Source organism: Nerophis lumbriciformis, linkage group LG06 (assembly GCF_033978685.3).
Source record: "Nerophis lumbriciformis linkage group LG06, RoL_Nlum_v2.1, whole genome shotgun sequence".
Lineage (NCBI taxonomy): Eukaryota > Metazoa > Chordata > Actinopteri > Syngnathiformes > Syngnathidae > Nerophis > Nerophis lumbriciformis.
In genome coordinates, this window is record NC_084553.2 from 49,893,779 (window position 1) to 49,917,887 (window position 24,109).

At 39.3% G+C, this 24,109-nt stretch overlaps 1 protein-coding gene and 1 long non-coding RNA gene across 11 annotated transcripts in view; both read left to right on the forward strand.

Moving 5' to 3' along the window:
• Positions 1-24,109, forward strand: part of celf6 (CUGBP Elav-like family member 6) — a 426,206-nt gene that overhangs the window by 39,510 nt on the left and 362,587 nt on the right. The gene's annotated exons all lie outside the window — the stretch shown is intronic.
• LOC140678869 (uncharacterized) lies at positions 6,580-11,402 on the forward strand. The gene is made up of 2 exons (XR_012050516.1): positions 6,580-6,959; positions 7,267-11,402. It is a non-coding gene; the product is annotated as an uncharacterized lncRNA (long non-coding RNA).

Below are 24,109 nucleotides of genomic sequence, written 5' to 3' on the forward strand. Positions count from 1 at the left end.
TCCAATTACACTAAAACAGCCCAATTTTTTAACATACCTTTGAAAAAGAAAAACTAACTTTTAGATACAAAATATTGTATAAAAACAATAAAATAGAATGCAGAATGCAACTGCGGTAGTTTTATGAAGAAATGTAATAATAATGTACAACAGTGGACTTCTACGGTATCTCCTTCCAGCTGTTTCTCCGTCAAACACACCATCAGCAGCATTTCCATATTTTCATGAATAAATGTCTGCCGCTTGAAAATTATTTTAACTTTCTTAGCTGGCATTAGACTCTTATTGCTTTAGTGCGGTGCAGACTAGCAGTGATAGGCTCGACTTATAACTTTCTTTTTTTAATTCAATGAATACCATCAACTTCTTCTTTTCAGCACTGTTCTTCGCACTCAATGTCTTTCTTCTCTTTATTGTAAAACAAAGTTATGTTGCTCTCGAGCTATAAGCTAATTTGTGACGCTATCTGATGGTGGGAATTTTTGTAACTGCAATTTTTGCTTGGAACTTTAGGCATAACGATTAGCCCTGAGACAAAATACTCTTAAGTTGAAGTACCACGGTATAATAATTATTTTTATTTGCAAGTGATTAGTTGAAAATATTATATTCAATAGTGTTTCAGTAATATGTATTTACCTGAATACATTGACAGCAATACAGTAATGTACCATCACAATACATTTTATACTTTCATAATCACTTAATTAATTTTTTCAGTGAGTTGCAGAGAAAAAATGTTTTGTGTAGCCTTTTTGCCCCACGGTTAGTTGTTTTTTTATTCAACATAAATTATTATTTATTATTATTATTTTTATTTTTTATTTATTTATTTATTTATTTATTTATTTTTTGAAATTATTTAAATAATAATAATTGAAAAAAAGTTGCTATTATAAATAACACTTTCTTGGCGTGCAAGTATTTTTTTTAAACATGCAAATCTAGACACCCCAAAAAGTGACCCACAATTGATCAGTGTTGTTGCCAAATTGATTGACAGTAGACAGCCTAATGACTGTATGAACAGGGAACATGTAGACACACGAAGTAGCATCATAACCAATCAGCCGTGCTGCTAAAATGACTGACAGCTCTTTGACTGACTGAACAATGACAGTCACATTGTGTATGAAAATACTTATGTACACGTCACATAATCCAACCATTCATATCTCGATCAATAAGTAGCATGAACCGTGATTTTCAGTATAAGGAAAAACGGCGTTACATTTACTAGTTCTGAGTAATCCACCGGTAATTAATTACTGTCAGGTTCAAACACTGATGACATCTATTAAACAAGACAAAGAAGCAAGAAATTAAACAGAGACAGAATTCAATTTAGCTTAATTGAGGAGAAACGTCTGGGCTGTACTCTTGCACAGTCTCCCACCACGCTCTGACGAAAAATTGTACGCCTCCTCTTTTATTTGAACTTTCCCTGATTACATGGCAACAGCTGTTTCTAAAGGGACAAGGGTCGTAAACAGCCGCTGCCTTTGGTCACAAAACAATTCAAAGAAAAGGTGCCTGGAGGGGGGTGAGGTCCTGCTTCCTCTCCGCTTTGTAGATCTCGGGTTAAGACAAAATCTTCCTGTGGATTACAATATATCAAAGAAACCGACACCATCATGTTGCTTCCCATCCTACACAGTGGAGTTTTACAAACCTTTTGATTGGTAAGATCAAAGACAGCTTTTTTCTGCTCGCTGGGAACTCATTGAAACAAAAAGTTTTGTGATGACTTAGATACAATTATTCTGACAATTACTTTTACGTACTGTACGGTACGCAAAAGTGGTCGGTTGGCTGTAATACGGCACGCTACTTTTGAAGAGCTTGTATGTCAACAAGACAGCGTCAGAAGCACAGCAAGGTCAATGCAGGAAGAAACTTCTTACGAATTAAGGCAACAAGCAGCACCACACTAAAATGAATTTGATATTAAATAGGAAGAGGCAACATCACACAGAAAACAGCATGTAGGCTAAGTATACACACACATACATTACTACTAGTACTTGTACTACTACTCGGAGGAAATAATGAACAAGAAATCAATGATTGAAGTGACAAGCTTGCAATCCTACGATACCCCGTTTGTGGACAAGGAGACTACAGTCATGGAAGCATATTTAATCTCTTTATTAACTAGCGCTATCACAATCCAGTGAAGAGATTCAACAGAACACTGTCACTGCCGCTGCTGAGCTAACAGACACTCCTGGGGTAAAACGCTGGACTGAGCGGGCTCTTGCTGACGTCACATGTTACTTGGCAACAGGCAGCGCCTTTTAAAGGCACACACGAAAAACACAATCTGCTCTCATGAAACGTCTCTCAACTGCAATATGCCAGATATTTGAAGTAAACATGTCTAGGGAAAAACATCTTCTTACTGATATCGGTTATTTACTCAATACTGTTCGGTTTAATGGTGGACCAATCAGCATCCTTTAGAGGGCGTGGCTTAGCTGTGACATAAGCACAAGGTGACTAAAAGCATTTGAACAGCAGCAGCCTTCAACAAAATGATCAATAATGAGGCCCTCGGGAGCGGTTTTATCTAAAACAGGATGTGTACAGTATGTGTCAAACGACTGACTTTCTTCAGTGACACAGTAGCGGTGTCAGATGACTCGTCAATCGGCTTCCAGGTGTATGTTTTACACTGAGCGCCTTAGCCGGACATCACAGTGCATTTATGCAACCTTTACGAGGACTAATTGTGTCCTGTTGCAGATCAATTTGTCCTCGGTGTCACATTATTCCACCCACAGAGCCCCTAAGCAGTGGCAATTAGGCTACAAAAGGTCCAATCTAAATAAAAAATGCTGGGTCTCTGGACGTAAGAAGTCTCCTAAAGCTCCCCATGCTCTCCTCATCATCAATTAGGTCTGTATCACTTTCTGCTACTAGCAAAGAAATTATAATCGCATATTGTTTTTGCTATCCCCGCGAGATGAAGGCATTTTACTGGTACAGTGCAAGGCCACCCCGCCAATTCGAGGGCCAATGGAATCACAATCGAGGGACGCATTGGGCATTGTCCTCAGTTATGTGGCCGATGGCCCTCCTTATTGTGCGGGAATTAATTGTGTTCCATCTGATGGGATTTTTCCAACCTTGGAGAGTGTTAAATGGTATTCCTGGCAGGCAGTCGGGTGGGCGGACATACTGGGGAAATGTTTTCTTTTTAACGACAAAACAGTTGATTTTTAGAGGCAGCCCTGTAAATGTGGCGGGCCAGAAGTAGGGGGACAGACAGGGGGGGATAGATAGCGTTTTTACAGGCCTCAGTGCATTAGAACTCTGAGGACAGAGACCAGATAGAGACTTTAGGCTTTTTCAAATGGTAAAACGGACTAGAAAACCATTATTTCCTACAAGGTAGCTATTTATAACATGCAAAACACGGATAAAACTTGATGGAAAATTTAAGGATTCAATCTACTGGACTGTAATGACCCGTACATAATACGACCCACTCTTTTTTCAATCATATTTATGTAATCAACTTAACTGATCATAATTATGTTAAAACTTTCATCAAGTCTTCTACCTGTACCTGCTCAGTGGACTTGTGGTTAGCGTGTCCACCCCGAGTTCAAACCCCGGCCGAGTCATACCAAAGACTATAAAAAGGGGACCCATTGCCTACCTGCTTGGCACTCAGCATCAAGGGTTGGAATTGGGGGTTACATCACCAAAATGATTCCCGAGCGTGGCCACCGCTGCTGCTCACTGCTCCCCTCACCTGCCAGGGTGTGAACATGGGGATGGGTCAAATTCAGAGGATAATTTCACCACACCTTGTGTGTTTGGCCATCGTTGGGACTTTAACTTGAACTTAACTTTACTCTGTTTGTAAACATGACCGGTACAGTCATTGGAAGAGATACTTCTTTCTTTTGTGAGTGAAAGGAAAAAAAGCTCTCACTCACTTGGAGAGTAGTCCATTGGTGCCACTTGTTGGTTTGCATGAAAATCTTTAAAACCGGAATAATATGAGATGACTGTTTTTAAAGGGGGGAAGAAAATCTGTTTAGAATCCTGTCATTAATATATTAAGCGTTTCCAGGGAGGGTTGGACTCCGCCAGGGCTTCCCTTTATATCCGAGTCTGTTCACAACTTTTATGGATGGAATTTCTAGGCGCAGTCAGGGTGTAGATGGTATCCGGTTTGGTGACTGCAGGATTAAGTCTGCTTTTTGCTGATGATGTGGTCCTGCTGGCTTCATCTGGATCGACTGGATCAATTTGTAGTCGAGTTTGAAGCCACTGGGATGAAAATCCGCACTTTCAAGTCCGAGTTTATGATTTTTGCCCGAAAAAGGGTGTAGTGTAATCTCCGGGTTGGGGGAGGAGATCTTCCCCAAGTGGAGGAGTTCAAGTAGTTCAGGGTCTTAATCACGAGTGAAGGAAGAGTGGATCGTAAGATTGACTGGCAGATTGGTGCTGTATTCGCATGTATGTACAAACACCGAACTAAATCTATATTTTGTTTCATTTCATGTTAAATTTTGCAGGGTAAGCAATAAAAAAACAGCCTGTGTATATACAGTTTAAGAATATAATTAGCTGGAACATTGAAAACTTGCATTTTCTTAAACACGCCCAGTTCTGAAAGGAATATAACAATTCTCATCGCCGTTACCAGATGGCCACTGAAAAGATAGAGATACCAGTCTGGAGGAGGTGATAGTTGTTCTAAAGTCATGATCCAGTGTGGACCACCAATCTATGGTCTGGAGGAAACCTTCTGCAATCTTCAGCTTGCTCTTAATGGACTGGACTCTCGCAATATCATGAATATTGTGCAATAACTGTACCCACTTGGCATCCATTGTAGTCGGTCACCCAGGAGGATGGTCTCTTCCCAAAGTTTCTGTGTTTTCCGGATTTGGGTTTTGAGTTTTTCCTTGCCTGGATGTGGGTTCAGACCAGTGAAGTCATTGTGGTTTGTGCAGCCCTTCGAGGCACCAGTGATTAAGGCAGTGGTTCTTAACCTGGGTTCGATCGAACCCTAGGGGTTCGGTGAGTCGGCCTCAGGGGTTCGGCGGAGGTCAAAACACACCCGACTCATCGTGTATAATACAAACTTCTCCCTATCGACGTATTACGGATACGGCAACAGCTGACTGGTTTGCAGGTGTGTAATTTGTTGTGAGTTTATGCACTGTGTTGGTTTTGTTGTTTGAACAAGGTGATGTTCATGCACGGTTCATTTTATGCACCAGTAGACAACATGGTAACACTTTAGTATGGGGAACATATTCACCATTAATTAGTTGCTTATTAACATGCAAATTAGTAACATATTGGCTCTTAACTAGTCATTATTAAGTACTTATTAATGCCTTATTTGGCATGGTCTTATTATAACCCTAACCCTCTAACCCTGACCCTAACTCTAACCAAATAACTCTAAATGAAGTCTTTGTTACTTAGAATATGTTCCCCTAGTGTCCAAATAACTCTAAATGAAGTCTTTGTTACTTAGAATATGTTCCCTATACTAAAGTGTTACCAAAAACATATAACTTTGTCTTGAATTGTAAAAAAAAACAACATTTGATTTTTCACTAAAGAAGGGTTCGGTGAATGCGCATATGAAACTGGTGGGGTTCGGTACCTCCAACAAGGTAAAGAACCACTGGATTAAGGGCTATATAAATAAACATTGGTTGATTGATTTATATTTTATAGATAAGTATAGTTAATCCTGGAATTGGAACTTTTGATACCAAAAGAGTATTAATTATGAATCCAGAATTGTTTTAAATGGAGAATGTTTATTTGAGGACTGAGTCTGAATCAAATCGTCACCCCAAGAATAGTACTCAAATTTAATTGTGAGTTTTTGTAAGATTCACATCCCTGATATGTATCTATTCTTTTTACCGTATCATTTGGATACCTTAGGCAGCATTTGCATATTAGCCACCTTTTGCACTGCCATTAAACTGCTATTAAGGAGGATTGTGATTGTAAGATAGGAAATCCCAAATGTAACGTGCCTGAATAAAGACGCAGGGTCACACAATGTTAATTTATGACAAGTTCTTACCCTGCGCTTATGAAGCCCGACCTTCTTCTTCCACTAAAAATGACCACAGGGACAAATTAAGACAGGATTAGCGACTAAATCTTTCAAGATGATAAAAAAAAAAAAGAAAAAAGAAAAAAAACTGGGCCAGACAAGTTTTGACAGGTCAGCAAATATTGCCTCTGTTGTAAAAATGTCTCTAATAATGAAGCAGAAGCTGGAAGACGAGGAATGAGTCCAGTTTGGGTAATAAGCGTGTTAAAGTAAGCGCTTCCTTTACCTTTCCTACCTGGCCGCTACACGTTTCTTCCCCTCGCTGACAGGTGTGCACGCTCTCCTGCACTAATTTAGCCGCTTCTTTAGCTGTAATGAGGCAGAACTGGTAAATGTGGGAAGGAGTTGTGGGGGGGGGGGGGGGGGGGGGGGGGGGGGCATTGTTAACAGTGCTGCTTCACTGAGAGAGCGGCTGACGAATAGTACAGGAATGGAAATGAGGTGTGTGGGGTGTGGGGTGTGGGTGGGGGAGGTGGTGTGCTGTCAACGCTCCAAGGAGGATGCTTCCAGTCTCTTTCTTTTACTTTACTTTACTCAGGCTGGGCCGCTGCTTCCAAGCCAGGCCGCCAGCTGCGAGAGTCCACTTCCTAAACCAATTAAAATCAAAGTCGCACAGAGAGAGACGCCAGTTTGACAGACAATACGGCACACACAAAAACTAACAAATGTGTATCCGAAGCTGTGTCCCCACAGAGGATAATCACCATTTTAAGTGGCTATCGAATAACAAGTCACGAGTAATGGTAGCATAATCATACCCATCATTGACAAGGAATGTATGTAGACTGTCCAATGACTACATGAACTTTGACTGTAAAGCAGACCAATGACAGCAGTCTGACCATGCATGAAAGTAAAAAGTAAAGTACCAATGATTGTCACACACACACTAGGTGTGGCGAGATTATTCTCTGCATTTGACCCATCACCCTTGATCACCCCCTGGGAGGTGAGGGGAGCAGTGGGCAGCAGCGGTGGCCGCGCCCGGGAATCATTTTGGTGATTTAACCCCCAATTCCAACCCTTGATGCTGAGTGCCAAGCAGGGAGGTAATGGGTCCCATTTTTATAGTCTTTGGTATGACTCGGCCGGGGTTTGAACTCACAACCTACCGATCTCAAGGCGGACACTCTAACCACTAGGCCACTGAGTAGGTGAAGGCAAAAGTATGTACACACTAGTGTTGTCTTAATACCAATAAATTATTTCAGTATTTTTCGATACTTTTCTAAATAAAGGGGACCGCAAAAAATTGCATTATTGGCTTTAGTTTAACCAAAAATCTTAGGGTACATTAAACATATGTTTCTTATTGCAAGTTTGTCTTTAAATAAAATAGTGAACATACAAGACAACTTGTATTTTAGTAGTAAGTTCACAAACAAAGGCTCCTAATTTAGTCTGCTGACGTATGCAGTAACATATTGTGTCATTTATTATTATTTTGTCCACATTATGAGGGACAAACTGTAAACATGGATTATTAATCTACTTGTTCATTTACTGTTAATATCTGCTTCCTTTCTCTTTTAACATGTTTTATCTACACTTCTGTTAAAATAATAATAATAATAATAATAATAATAATAACTGGGATTTATATAGCGCTTTTCTAAGTACCCAAAGTCGCTTTACATGTAGAACCCATCAATCATTCACACCTGGTGGTGGTAAGCTACTTTCATAGCCACAGCTGCCCTGGGGTAGACTGACGGAAGCGTGGCTGCAATTTGCGCCAACGGCCCCTCCGACCACCACCTATCATTCATCATTCAATTCACCGGTGTGAGTGGCACCGGGGGCAAAGGGTGAAGTGTCCCGCCCAAGGACACAACGGCAGCGATTTTTGGATGGTAAGAGGCGGGGAGCGAACCTGCAACCCTCAGGTTCCTGGCACGGTTGCTCTACCCACTACGCCATACCGCCCCTAATAATCACTTATTCTTCTGTTGTTTGGTTGCTTTACATTAGTTTTGGATGATACCACAAATTTGGGTATCAATCCGATACCAAGTTGTTACAGGATCATACATTGGTCATATTCAAAGTCCTCATGTGTCCAGGGACATATTTCCTGAGTTTATAAACAGAATGTACATTTAAACAAAAACAAAAGAAGATGCCAAAAAATATCGACGTAATCATAGTAGTATCAACTAGATACGCTACTGTACTTGGTTTCATTACAGTGGATGTTAGGTGTAGATCCACCAATGGCGTTTGTTTACATTTTGACGCCGGTGAGCTACGGTGTGTAGTGAAGCATGTTTAGCTATTCCTCGTCCTGCAGGGATGATACTTGTAAGAAACGTACTTTATTTGACACCATGGAGGCGAGGATTAGTAATTTAGAAGTAGCTAAAACACTGCCGACTGCGGCTGGTCTTTAGCCGCTAGCTAGCTAGCTATGTCTGAAAGCACATCTTCCTGAGGGCGTTTCAGTGTTCAAACTTCACCTTTATCGTTAGTTTGTAAGCCAAAATGCGTACGTTCTCCCTTTTCTGTCTACACACTGTGTCCGCTTGTAAGTACTCCGTGATTGTGCGCTGCCGAACATGCTCGTCTGCTTGTAAACCAGAAATGACACGACGTGACGACGACGGGGGCGCGAGGGGTGGAGGACCGGTACTTTTCAGAGGCGGTATAGTACCGAATATGATTCATTATATATAGTGTATATAATAATATATAGTATCGCGGTACTATACTAATACCGGTATACCGTACAACTCTTGTACACACACTAAGCGACTGATTGTCTTATGATAATCACTGACGACAGCCCTATGACTGCATAAACTATGACTGAAAAGCAGACCAATGACAGCAGTCTGACCATGCGTGAAGGCAGAAGTACTGTATGTAAATATACTAAATAACTAATCATCATATGATAATCCTTTGATAATCGCTGAAGACTGCACAATGACAGCATGGACAATGACTGGAAAGCAGATCATGCAAGAGGGCAATAACAAAGGACCAATCATTAATAATAATGAAAACATAATCATACACATCATTAATAAGGATTAATATGTAGGCTGTCCAATGACTGCATGGACAATGACTGAAAGGCTAATCAATGACAACAGTCTGACCATGCATGAAGGCAGAAGTGTGTACCGTATATTCCGGACCATAGGGCGCACCAGATTATTTTTTTTAAATCTTTTTTCATATTTAAAGCGCACCGGATTATAGGGCGCATTAAAGGAGGCATATTATTATTATTTTTTTATGAATTAGAAACACTTCCTTGTGGTCTACATAACATGTAATGGTGGTTCTTTGGTCAAAATGTTGCATAGATGATGTTTTACAGATCATCTTCAAGCCGCTTTCTGACAGTCGCTTCAGGATGCGCCATTTTGTGGGCGGTCTTATTTACGTGGCTCACCTTCGGCAGCGTCTTCTCCCCGTCATCTTTGTTGTAGCGGTGTAACGTGCAAGGGCGGGGGTGGAAGAAGTGTCAAAAGATGGAGTTAACTATTTTATTGACATTCAGACTTTACTTAAATCAATAACAGGGCAGCATCTCCTCATCCGGAAACAACAACAAGGCCGGAAATGTGTCCCGTGAAAAACCGTCCGACCGGCTCTCTCTAATAACTAAAGTTCCTTGGGTCAATAATGTAAACTCACTATACCGGTATGTTTTAGCGCTTTCATGGAGAGTTTACTGACAGATATAAGTTAGAACTTTACACTACTTTATATTAGAAATGGCAACAGCGGATGATGAATGTCACATAACAAGAAGCTTATCGACTATGGTGTCGGCACGGACTACAAAGGCTGACACGCGCAATTTTTCAGGATTTATGCAGATCCCAAATACAGATCAGCAAGTACCAGAAGGTAAGAAAAGTTGCTTTTGCATAATATTGCGAAACAAAACACCAGATAATATGTCATACCTTATACACACACCATAATAATACTCATATGTTGAAGCACATCAAGCGGTGCGGCTTCATAGCTTACCAAAGTCGTACCAAAACATTTTGAAAGATTTTTGAGCGCCGTGTGTAATGTTCTATATTTTCAATGGAACATATAAAATGTTGGTGTTGTTTACTTGAGTCATATTGCCATCATAGTGCAGTCTACACATATCTCTTATGTGTGACTGCCATCTTCTGGTCACACTTATCATTACACCATGTACCAAATAAAATAGCTTCGAGGTCGATAAGCAAAACCAGAGTTAATCCGTACATTAGCCGCACCGGGTTATAAGGTGCACTGTCGAGTTTTGAGAAAAACAAAGAATTTTAAGTGCGCCTTATAGTCCGGAAAATACAGTATATACACTAAATGACTAATCATTATATGATCATTGTGTGTAGACTGTCCACCGACTGCATGGGCAATGGCTGAAAAGCAGATCATGCAAGGGGGAAAGAACGAATGTACAGTAAAAATAACATAATCATACCCATCGTTGACAATTATTGATATGTAGACTGCCCAATGATGCAATCATATATGACAAATAGGCAGACCAATGACAGCAGTCTGACCATGCATGGAGGCAGAAGTAGGTACTGATGCTAAATTATTAATCATCATTAGATAATTGTAAGTAGACTGTCCAACGACTGAATGGACAATGACTGAAAAGAAGACCAACGACAGCAGTCAGATCACGCATTGGGCAGAAGTATGTAAAAACATTAAGTGACTATATGATAATCATATGAGGATTAATATGTAGACTGCCCAACGACTGCATGGACAGTGACTGAAAAGCTGTCCGATGACAGCAGTCAGATCATGCACTGGGTAGAAGTATGAACAAACATTAAGTGACTAATTATTATATGATAATCATATGAAATAAAATATGTAGACTGCCCAACGACTGCAAGGACTATGACCGAAAGGCAAATCAATGACAACAGTCTGACCATGCATGCAGGCAGAATTGTGTGACTAATCACCTGACTAATCATCATATGATAATTGTATGCAGACCGCCCAACGACTGCATGGACAGTGACTGCAAAGACGGCCAATGAGGGCACAGTCAGTCGATGCAAGACGAAATATAAACATGAGCCACATGAAGGTGGAATAATACATGCCAACTGACAAGTTCCAAAAAATACAGCTTTGGTTTTCAAATCCACCTTCTTCACTTTCAATTTCCTTCCCTTTCTCACGCTTTGAATTCAACTACTTTCCAATCCATTGCTCTCCTGGTCATTTCGTTTCCATTCCTTTCCAATATTACACTTTCCCTTTTTATTACACTTCTCTTCTGATTTTTCCATCAAATATTTCATCATTTCCACCCCTTGCCATTTCTGCTCTGCGCTCCTTCCATTTTTATTTCCTTCCTTTCCTTAATAAAACAATGGTATTCCATCTGATGCTTTTTTTGTTTAGCTCCAGCTTTGATTTCTTCGTTCTTTTGTTGCTTTTTAATTTCATCTGTCATTCCTTTCAAACTTAGCCGCTACCTGTTTTGTTTGTTTCCTTTCTTGACCTCCATTGCTTTCTTTTACAATCCATACTCCCCACTTTATTCCTTTTGTTTGATTTCCTTTCACTTTCATTGCAATTACCATAGTGGAACACATATGAGACGGTATTTTCCCCACGAGAAAACGATCTAGTTCTACACTTGCTTTCCTTACCACTATTGTTGTTCTATTCCTGTTCTTTGACCCATTTTATTTTTCTGTTCCTTTAAGGGGAACTGCACTTTTTGTGGAATTTTGCCTATCATTCACAATCATTATGAAAGACATGAAAACAGATGTATTTCATTTTTATTTTTATGCATTCTAACTTGTAAATAAATGTAAATAAAAGTCCACTTACAGTTGAGCCAATGGGAGGTCCTCTATTCTGCCCATAAAACCCAATAAAAAAAAGAGCGCCAATAATATTTCCATTTACATTTTGTGACTTGAATATTAACCAAGTATTAGTGATATTGGTATTATAAGCGCTTATTATAGCGGCGCCGTGATCCCATGCTTGTGTGCCTATGTTGACATGATCGACTGATCAGGTGCTTCCTCGTTTCCTTGCTCGTCAAACTTTATTCTAGATCATATTTCATGCCACTCACCTGGATAGTGGAAGGATGAGGACGTATTCCGACATCTTTGTACACTTTGAAACCGAAAGACGCTTGGTTTTCTTCCCCCTTTTTCTTCGCCGGGATTATGAGACATTCTTCATCTAAATGGGAATTTATGAACATCCTAGCAGTCGGCATCCAAATGACAGCAGACCTTGTACAGTAAGTGATGTTTTATTATGTTTGTTGGCTCTCATAAAGTCTGCAGTGAGTAATAATCAGTGACGTTGTTAAAAAAACAACGTTTTTTTCATTTAATGCGCCGAGTAAACTTAGAATAATCAAAATACGTAAATATTAAATGTTATTATCAATGTGCCTGTTACTACATTACATATATACTTACATCATGTATATAAAACCTTAACTGAGGTGTGTGTGCATGTATATTAAGGGCTTTTCAGGCAGAATAGTGCGGCTCCCTTAGGTTCCATTGTAAGCAGACTTTTGATCGCATTTATTTACTATTTAGAATGCATTAAAAAAAAAAATCTATTGTCATGTCTCTTATAATAATTGTGTACAAAATTCCTCCCCAAAAATGCAGATCCCCTTTAACCTCTGTTATTTTCTGCCATTCCATCCTATTTTTTCTGTTCCTTTTTCTTTCATCATTTTGTATAACCTCAATATATATTCTTCCTTTTTCATCAGTTTCCAATCCTTTCATTTCACAACATTTCTTGTCCTTTGCTTTTCTTACATGTGTTCCCGTTCAATTCCACTCTTTTACCTTATTTTCTACTGCTGGCCACTATTTGGATTTTCAGTTTCTTTTCATTCCTTTTCAATCGATCCATTGCTTTTCCCCTTTGTGTTCCTATTTAGATTCTCTTTCCATTCCATTATCTTGGTCTACTTTTCTTTCAGTCCTGTTGCCTCCTTTTCCTTTCACCTTCTTGTCTTTCAATTATTGTCCTTTCCATTAAATTAAACTCATTTCCTTCGATTTATTTGCCAACAACCTTCCTTTGTTTTCCCCCGCTCTTAAAGGGGACCTATGATGAGTTTCCTCTTTTCTGACTTCTAAATGTTGTTACAATAATGGATACTCAGGGGAAAAAAAAAACAATGTCAAAGCGTCAAATCATGAGGTTCATGGATTTGGGGGTGAGTTTGATTGCAATTTTGGATGCATCCCTTTTGATTGATTGATTGATTGAGACTTTTATTAGTAGGTTGCACAGTGAAGTACATATTCCGTACAATTGACCACTAAATGGTAACACCCGAATAAGTTTTTCAACTTGTTTAAGTCGGGGTCCACTTAAATTGATTCATGATACAGATATATACTATCATATATACTATCATCATATTACAGTCATCAGACAAGATAATCATCAGGATGTATACATTGAATTATTTACATTATTTACAATTCGGGGTGTGGAGGGGGGCGGGGGGGGGGGGGGGGGGTAGGTTTGGTTGTTATCATCAGTCATCAACAATTGAGAACAGAGAAATGGATATTGAAAAAGTGTAGGTCTGACTTGGTAGGATATGTACAGCAAGTAGTGGACATAGAGAGAGAGAGAGAGATCAGAAGGCATAAGAAAAGTATCTACATTTGATTGTTTACATTTGATTATTAACAATCCGGGGAGGGTGTTAGTTTAGTGTTGAAGTTGCCTAGAGGTGTACTTTTATTGCGGTTTTGAAGGAGGATAGAGATGCCCTTTCTTTTATACCTGTTGGGAGCGCATTCCACATTGATGTGGCATAGAAAGAGAATGAGTTAAGACCTTTATTAGATCAGAATCTGGGTTTAACGTGGTTAGTGGAGCTCCCCCTGGTGTTGTGGTTAAGGCGGTCATTTACGTTAAGGAAGTAGTTTGACATGTACTTCGGTATCAGGGAGGTGTAGCGGATTTTATAGACTAGGCTCAGTGCAAGTTGTTTTACTCTGTCCTCCACCCTGAGCCAGCCCACTTTCAAGAAGTGGATAGGAGTGAAGTGGGATCTGGGGTGGAGGTCTAGAAGTAATCTGACTAGCTTGTCCTGGGATGTTTGGAGTTTAGATTTGAGGGTTTTGGAGGTGCTAGGGTACCAGGAAGTGCATGCGTAATCGAAAAAGGGTTGAATGAGAGTTCCCGCTAGAATCCTCATGGTGCTTTTGTTGACCAAAATGTTTTAGTAGTAAATGTTTTAGTGCCATTTCTAACATAGAGTAGTGTAAAGTTATTGCTTATATATATCAGTAAACTCGCCATGAAAGCACTAAAACATACCGGTGTAGTGAGTTTACATTATTCACCCAAGGCAGTTTAGTTATAGAGAGTTCCGGTCGACAGTTTTTTCACTGTGTTGTTGTTTCCGGATGAGAAGATGCTGCTCCGTTATTGATTTAAGTAAAGTCTGAATGTCATTAAAACAGTTAGCTCCATCTTTTGACACTTCTTCCTCTCCCGTCCTTGCACGCTACACCGCTACAACAAAGATGACGCTGCAAAAGGTGAGCCACGTAAATAAGACCGCCCACTCCCGGGCGCTGCACTACTGCTGCCCACTGCTCCCCTCACCTCCCAGGGGGTGATCAAGGGGATGGGTCAAATGCAGAGGACACATTTCACCACACCTAGTGTGTGTGTGACAATCATTGGTACTTTGTTTTACTTTAAGCGGCGCATCCTGAAGCGACTGTCAGAAAGCGGCTTGAAGATGATCTGTAAAACATCATCTATGCAACATTTTGACCAAAGAACCACCATTACATGTTATGTAGACCACAATGAAGTGTTTTCCATTTAGAAAAAAAATATATTAATATGACTCCTTTAATGCGTCTTATAATCCGATGCGCTTAATATATGAAAAAAGATCAAAAATAGACCGTTCATCGGCAGTGCGCCATATAATCCGGTGCGCCCTATGGTCCGGAAAATACGGTAATAGTCGCGGCAGAGAGTGGGGGGAGGCACAAAATGTTTTCTTCTTCCTATAGGGGGGTGCGTAAGAGAAAAAAAACAGTCATTGAAAAGCTAAGGGAATGCCCACAACAAAGAAAGGTTTGGAGACATACTCAAAAAGTGGGTCAGAAATGTGACCGTGGAGCAAAATCGACGCAGAATTTACACCTAAGCATCCTAAGCCTGCACAGTGGCCTAGTGGTTAGAGTGTCCGCCCTGAGATTGGTAGGTCATGAGTTCAAAACCCGGCCGAGTCATACCAAAGACTATAAAAATGGGACCCATTACCTCCCCACTCAGCATCAAGGGTTGGAATTGGGGGTTAAATCACCAAAAATTATTACCGAGCGCGGCCACGGCTGCTGCTCACTGCTCTCCTCACCTCCCAAGGGGTGGAACAAGGGGATGGGTCAAATGCAGAAGCTAATTTCACCACACCTAGTGTGTGTGTGTGACTATCAGTGGTACTTTAAGTTTAAACTAAGCAATGTAGATTAGAATCATCATAGCTCCCCTTTACGACTTGCCAAAACCCTACAGTCAGTGGTCATATCTACACAAAGATAAAGGTGTGCCGTAAAGTGCTGAGTCATGACGGGAGAAACGCTGAGTAATTAAAGAGGCGAGCATCCTGCCTCCAACATCAGCGTGTCCGAAGGATTAACCACCGCTCCTCTTATCTCCCCCCTATTTAGTCGAAGGAAGACAACGGCCTTGCGCTTGTTTACATGCTGATTAAGGACAGCGGGGCAGACAGCGGGAAAGTCAAACGGTGATTGCAAGAACTTTGTTAGGAGAAGTCAGTTGGCACGGCGCAGTGAGCCGCCGCCACTGCCACAAACACGCCACAATACGAAATGGAAAAAAAACAAGCACGCTGTGTATAGCAGCTAACGAGCAATGAGTGGGCTGGGACAAAAAAAGTGAGTGTATGTTGTTTGTGAAGCTGGTGTGTATATATAAAAAAAAAAAAAAAAAGTATGCTTGGTGTGTAGGTGGTTCCATTAGTTAGTCTGCCTGTTTTATTGCACTGGGAATAACTGCTGTTGCTATGAGTCACACTGTACTACACTACACTACAGGCTGTTTGTGTGCATTCATAGGTTTCTACTTCCAGGCAACCCAGTTTTGCTTCAAAACTTTTTAATACACAATTAAGTCCAATGTCTTATCTTTTTTTAACCAACACATAATGTGCCAATCAAGCTGTAGTGACTGGTGGGCATAATTTATTTTAACCTGCCTTAGGAATGCTCATTAAAACAAACAACTCTGTGATTTAATTATACCATATAGCAATTATTCATCAGTCAGTTCAATTATTTTGTGGGTAATTAATGTCAAAAGTCAGTACAGTTGAACAAATTGCAGTCATGATAAACAAATGTCATTTTTTAAAGAGTTACTCGAGCAAACACATTAAAACAGAAGGCTAAAATCTAGAAAAATACAGTAGAAGCAAATACAAAAATTGGTAACACTTTAGTATGGGGAACATATTCACCATTCATTAGTTGCTTATTAACATGCAAATTAGTTACATATTGGCTCTTAATTAGTAAGTATTAAGTACTTATTAATGCCTTATTCTGCATGGCCTTATTATAACCCTAACCCTCACCCTAACCCTAACCCTAACCCTCTAGCCCTTACCCTAACCAAATAACTCTAAATGAAGTCTTTGTTACTTACAATATGTTCCCCTAGTGTCCAAATAACTCTAAATTAAGTATTTGTCACTTACAATTAGTTCCCCATACTAAAGTGTTACCCAATTGTCGGTACTGTGTGTGTTCAAATGTGTTAACAAAAGTTTTGTACCAACTGTAATCTTTTAATGCTAGGCCCGAAAATAATACGTTACAGTAATCGAGATGAGACGTAACGAACGCATGAATAATGATCTCAGCGTCGGTGGTGGAAAACATGGGACATATTTTAGCGATATTACGGAGATTAAAGAAGGCTGTTTTAGTAACACTCTTAATGTAGTGTCGAAGATAACACCAAGATTCTTTACCGAGTCCATCCATCCATCCATCCATCCATCCATTTTTCCCCGCTTATCCGAGTTCGGGTCGTGGGGGCAGCGGTCTAAGCAGAGATGCCCTGACTTCCCTGTCCCAGTGATGAAATCGCCATGTAAAATTGCTAATGCAAATAGTTAGCATGGCAATGGCAAATTCAATGTAAATTAGCATCAAGGTAGCACATTTTGAAAAGAGGAACCTTACTGCACTTTAGAGCGCCTTCTTCTTGCTTTGTTGACATAGAAAACTGTAACATTACCTAAAAGCAGTCCTCCTGTGTCTGCGCTGAGTGCTTAACTGCTTAACTGTTCTCCATACTAAAGTGTTACCCAAAAATTGTATTAAAAAAGTTATACAAAAATTGGTCAGTAATTTAGAGATTTGTTTTTAAATAATGACATCATTAAAAGAAAGAATAACAAGTGAAAACATTATTAAATTAAATAATACATATTTATTTACGGTAATATTTTTTATAAATATTTTTACAATATTATAAGTTGGTTCGAAAAATATACAATTTTCCACTAAGCATGTCCAGTTGAAAATGGACTCTTTTAAATGTAATGTTTATATTTTTATTACTAACAACATTTTACACATAACACACTGTATCATTATGATAATGTGATATAAAACCATTATGATTGCTGTCATCGTTTTTTCTCATGCAAATGTCATTATGGAATATATTCAAATTACTAACATGGTGCATCTTTAGTACAATTGTACTACTTACAGTACAGTTTAACAAATTGTAGTCATGATAAACAAATGTCATTTTTAAGAGCTACTTGAGAAAATACAATAAAACGGAAGGCTAAAAGCTAGAAAAATAATGTATAGCAAATACAAACATTTTATTAAAAAAAAGTCATAGAAAAATGAGTCAGTAATGCAGAGATTTAAAAAAAAATAATGATGTTATTGAAATAAAGAATAATGAGTGAAAAAGATAAAACATTATTCAATTCGATAATAAATATTTATTTACAGTAATATTTTGTATTATTATTTTTACAATTGTATAAGTTGGTGGGAAAATACAACATTTTCCACTAAGCATGTCCATTTGAAAATTGACTCTTTTAAATGTAATGTTTATAATTATATTACTAACAACATGTATCATTATGATAATGTGATATTAAACCATTATGATTGCCGTCATTGTTTTTTCTCATGCTAATGTCACTATGGAAAATATTCAAGTTACGAACATGATGCATGTTTAGTACAATTGTACTACTTTGAATCATTTAGGGGATAAAAGAAATATTTTTTTTTTTCTACCTTGAACAGTTGAAAATTAAAAAAAAAAACACTTGCAGAGAAAGTGAAGCAAGGCCACTGTTATAGTCGGCTTGCAGACCGCAGAAGAGCATTGAGACTCACACTTTGCTACCTTTTAGGTCATGTCTCAACCACTCACTCACACACACACACACACACACACACATCCGCACTTTCAGTTTTGGTGCTGTCAGATCAATACTGCATTAGTGTGACATGTTGTCCTGTTAGAGTGTACAGTGATGTGTGAGCAGCGTCTGTTTGAACTGCTGCCTTTAATACTAGAGTGTCCTCACACAGCCAAAACCATATGCAGTATCTCACAAAAAGTGTGTACAAGCATCAGTATTATATACTTTAGAGTAGTCAGTGCATAGCTTGTATAGATGTAATGTCCACTGAAATGACTCAACACTCACATTATTGTCTAAATACTTGGCTACACAAGTGAGTGGCAAGATAATTTGGTCTTGTTTACAGTCCAGTATGGTCTGGGCCTGCACGAGTGCTCCCGGCAATGTGGAGAGATGCGGTTCACGGAGTGCAAATGTGAATTGCAACAATGTGAACCAGAGCATGGCATCCTTCCCTGGGAAACTCGGCTGCATGGAATTTTTCACCATGATAAGGAGCCCAAACACACCTCCGAGATGATCAAGTGCCTTGCTGGGGGAAGCTGAAGGTGATGGAGTGGCCGAGAGTGTCTAACATCCACCAGTGAGCAGCCGCAGTAACAGACTCTTACAACTCAAACGCCAGACGGAGCATTACCGCAAGTCCTTTCTGCCTGATTATATCAGACTTTAAAATTCACATGTAGCTTCCAGAAACATCTCGCACAGATTTTATTTATTTTTAATAATTTTCGTGAATAATTTTATTGTGTGTGCAGGATTTATGTTTTTATGTTAAGGCAAACAAAGTTCCCTCTCTTTTAGATGATAAATAAAGTTATCTATCTATGTCTTCATGGTGGAGTGAAGAGAGTTCCAGTAACAACCTGTGCAGGTCTGGTAAATTCCAAGTCCAAGAGGATTAAGGAAGTGGCAACGGTGCGCACACTAAACATTGACCCCTGGGAAACAACTGACAGTGGCTCGTAAATATGTACTGCTGTAAAAGCTGTACACTGACTACTCTCAAATTCATCCCAGTTTAATTTCTGTTTATTGTGGACTTCCTTGTGTCAGATTCTCTACGTCCAAATATTCAACTTTTGCTGGGAAAGGGGAGCTTTGGTGAATTTTGTCTTTGCTGACTTATAAAATGTTTTGCAATGTTGGATCCTCGTGTCAAACAAGGTTAAAGCATCAAATCATAAGGTTCATGCATTTTGCCGTGAGGTTTTTCAGTCTGGTTACGTTGTGACGCCACAGAGAGGTAGACATACTTATGTGGGCATTTAATCAAACAGAGATTAAATGAAGGGATGAAGTATTATTTTCATATATAAAAAAAAATACATCAGAAAAAAAATCTGATTCTTCTATGCAGATCTGGATCAATTGGAATATGCAGGTGTACCTATTGTTGTGACCGGGTGAATCTGTATATATATATATATATATATATATATATATATATATATATATATCCATCCATGTTCTACCACTCCAGTACCCCAAAGTCTATTGCAGCATGCAAACTCCACACAGAAAGAACCAGAGCCCGGGGATCGAACCCAGGACCTTCTTAATGTGAGGCACACGTACTAACCCCTGCTCCACCGTGCTGCCTGAAACTATATAATATATATCAAGTTTATTCCGGACCGTGTCAATAGAAAAAAAAAATGTGATGATGACTTCAAGTGTAAGTGTACTGTGGAGGTCTCGCTCCTCCGGGTTCCTCGGACCACCAATGACGGACATGACAGCCGCGTTCATCTTTGTGAACAATGATTTCTTTTGCAATAAATGTTCTTTTTGTTCTTTTTCAGTCATTTCTGTCGCCTCGCTCTCACTCTCGTTCGTGCTCGTTCTCGTCTTCCACCATCAACAACTTCCCCCTCTCCTACCCGACTGCTGCCTTTAACAGAGCGACAGGTGATCAGACAAACACTCTCAGCGGTGTCATCTACGCACCTGTCGCTGATCTCGAAGCCGGTCCTGGCGCACCCCGCTTCGCTGCAGGTCCGCAGGCCACGCCCCCCCCCCCCACATGTACATTTTCAAAATATAAACACTAACTCTTTTGGAGAAGGGGGGTGTGGTTTCATTTGCAATCTGGGAAGGCCTCCACAAACAAAAATCTTGCAGATAGACTTAAAAAAACGGGTTGCAAAAGTGACTGGAGCAAAATTTACACCTAATCATATCCAGTAGATATGATCAAGATAGGCTCCAGCGCCCTCCACGACCCCGGAAGGGACAAGTGGTAGAAAATGGATGGATGGGAGACCACGAGGCAATGTTTTAAATGTAGATTAAAATCATCATATGTCCCCTTTAAGTTGAGGTTTTCGTCAACAGAAAAACTTCACCTTTGGCCCGAATGAGTTGTGTTTCTGAGACATGTGGTTCTGCACATCCAAGTCCTTGATGGCGACAGAAGCTGCTGCTTTTCTATTTAAACGGTATCATTAAAAAGTGGAGACGGCACCTCCACACCTCATAAAGCGTGAGTGCCACGGCAGCCCAGGAGCTGCGCACGGACGCTTTTAACAGCAACCCCCCCCACCCCCAGTCTTGCTCCTTCATAATCTGAAATGGCTTTCACGGCGATGCCTTTAGATGACATTAGTCACTCTCAGCTCCCCTTACTTTGTGCCCCTGCTAAGTATTGACCGATATCTCCACCTTTTAAGAGTCCCGCCTCCCTCAGCTGACATAATTGGAAGCACATAGAAAGGCTATAATCAACAGTGGACAAAAAAAAAAAAAAAAAAAAGCACCACTCGGGGATGCTGGAGGGCAGAGTTGATTCAAGGGTGTATAGTTCCAGCCTCATTTTGCATCTCCAACAATTAGTCATCCGGCTCGTGTCCCCCTTAACCTCCCCTTTTCCCGACATCTCATTTCACACTAACTTTTATTTCATTTTGTTCCAGTCCTCCCCATCTAACCTGCCTCTCACCTGCGCCGGGATAAGAAAAAAAATCCCTCAAACCCTCCTTGACTCCCTTCTCCTCGTTGACGCCAACACCTCTCCAACTTTTGCACCCGGCCACTTGTTCTCCCTGCGCTATAAATCTCCACTCAAATCCTACTTAAACCTGCATCGGCAGCTGTCCTTAAAACTCCATTATCTACAATTACTCCACCATTAGGGAGACGGAACACTCCTGCCCTCCACATAAAAGCGGCCTTACCTAAAAAAAATATACATATTAAACCTGCCCAAAAGGGATTTTCTATTTTCTTTTTTTTTCAACTATTTGGAGTACCTGGGCTCTCAGCGCCCCCGCGACAAGGATTGGTGCCAGAAAAATGCCAGAAATTGGGATTAGTGTGTATATATATATATATATATATATATATATATGACTGTGGGCTGCATGCACAGTATTTACACGAAAGGGGTGCCTGCATTTGTTCACTCTGAAAATAATACAAGCTTATAATTAAGACACGATTACTTATGGATGAGTATTGAGTGACACTGAAGGTAGAGGGCCTGTCTATAAATTGCACAAGACCTTGAAATACACAGATTATATTTTATTAGTATACACAAAACTACCCAAAAATACGAAGCAAAAACTGAAATTCTAACTCACAATACATATATATATATATATACATGTGTATATATATATATATATATATATATATATATATATATGTCTTAATAAGGTTATCCAAAAAATAGTGCTCGATACCGTAGTAGAGCGCAATATATGTATGTGTGGGGAAAAAAAATCACAAGACTATTTCATCTCTACAGGCCTGTTTCATGAGGGGGGTACCCTCAATCGTCAGGAGATTCTCCTGACGATTGAGGGTACCCCCCTCATGAAACAGGCCTGTAGAGATGAAATAGTCTTGTGATTTTTTTTCCCCACACATACATATATATATATATATATATATATATATATATGTGTATATATATATATATATATATATATATAGGGAAACCTGCAAAACAGGCTTGTAGGGATGATATAGCCTCTGTGTTTTTTCCTGATCTAACGTATTCCGCTCTACCCCGGTATTGAGCAGTGTATAACGGATAAACCACAGAAACCTCGACTATATACATATATATATATATATATATATATATATATATATATATATGTACTATATATATATATATATATATATATATATATATGTACTATATATATATATATATATATATATATATATATATATATATGTACTATATATATATATATATATATATATATATATATATATATAAAATAATAATCTCCTGATGATTGAGGGAACCCCCCCTCATGAAACAGGCCTGTAGAGATGAAATAGTCTTGTGATTTTTTTTTCCCACACATACATATATTGCGCTCTACTACGGTATCGAGCACTATTTTTTGGAAATTTTTTGGATAACCTTATTAAGACATATATATATATATATATATATATATATATATATATATATATAGTACAGGCCAAACGTTTGGACACACCTTCTCACTTTAATGTGTTCTCTGTATTTTCATGACTATTTACTACGTTGTAGATTGTCACTGAAGGCATCAAAACTATGACACCATTGAAGTGAAAACCCTTTCAGGTGACTACCCTCATCGAGAGAATGCCAAGAGTGTGCAAAACAATCAAATTAGCAAAGGGGGGCTAATTTGAAGAAACTAGAATATAAAACACGTTTTCAGTTATTTCACGTTATTTCATGTATTTATTATGTTAGCATTATTAAAATGCAGTTAAAAAAATCTAAAATGTATTATTTAAAATCAGCTAAATAATCTGGCAACAAAACACCACACAGGCAGAAAATTCACTTTTTATTTTCTGATGGCAGAATTAATTTCTTATTTTGATCCGCATATAGGAGAAAACCACTCTTTTCACGACAATATTTTTCTTTTGGCAAAATCAAAGACAGTCACAGAGTTAATATTTGGTTACACAGTGTGGCGCAGTTGGAAGAGTGGCCGTGCCAGCAACCTGAGGGTTCCTGGTTCAATCCCCACCTTCTACCAACCTCGTCACGTCCGTTGTGTCCTTGAGCAAGACACTTCACCCTTGCTCCTGGTGGGTCGTGGTTAGGGCCTTGCATGGCAGCTCCAGCCATCAGTGTGTGAATGTGTGTGTGAATGGGTGAATGTGGAAATAGTGTCAAAGCGCTTTGAGTACCTTGAAGGTAGAAAAGCGCTATACAAGTATAACCCATTTATTATTTATTTATTTACATGTCCCTTGGCAAGTTTCACTGCAATAAGGCGCTTTTGGTAGCCATCCACAAGATTCTGGCAAGCTTCTGGTTGAATTTCTGACCACTTCTTTGGACAAAACTTGTTGAAACAAAAATTGAGCTGTTTGGCCACAATACCCAGCAATATGTTTGGAGGAGAAAGGGTGAGGCTTTTAATCCCAGCAACACCATTCCTACCATCATGCATGGTGGTGGTAGTATTATGCTCTGGGCCTGTTTTGCTGCCAATGGAACTGGTGCTTTACAGAGAGTAAATGGGACAATGAAAAAGGAGGATTAGCTCCAAATTCTTCAGGACAACCTAAAA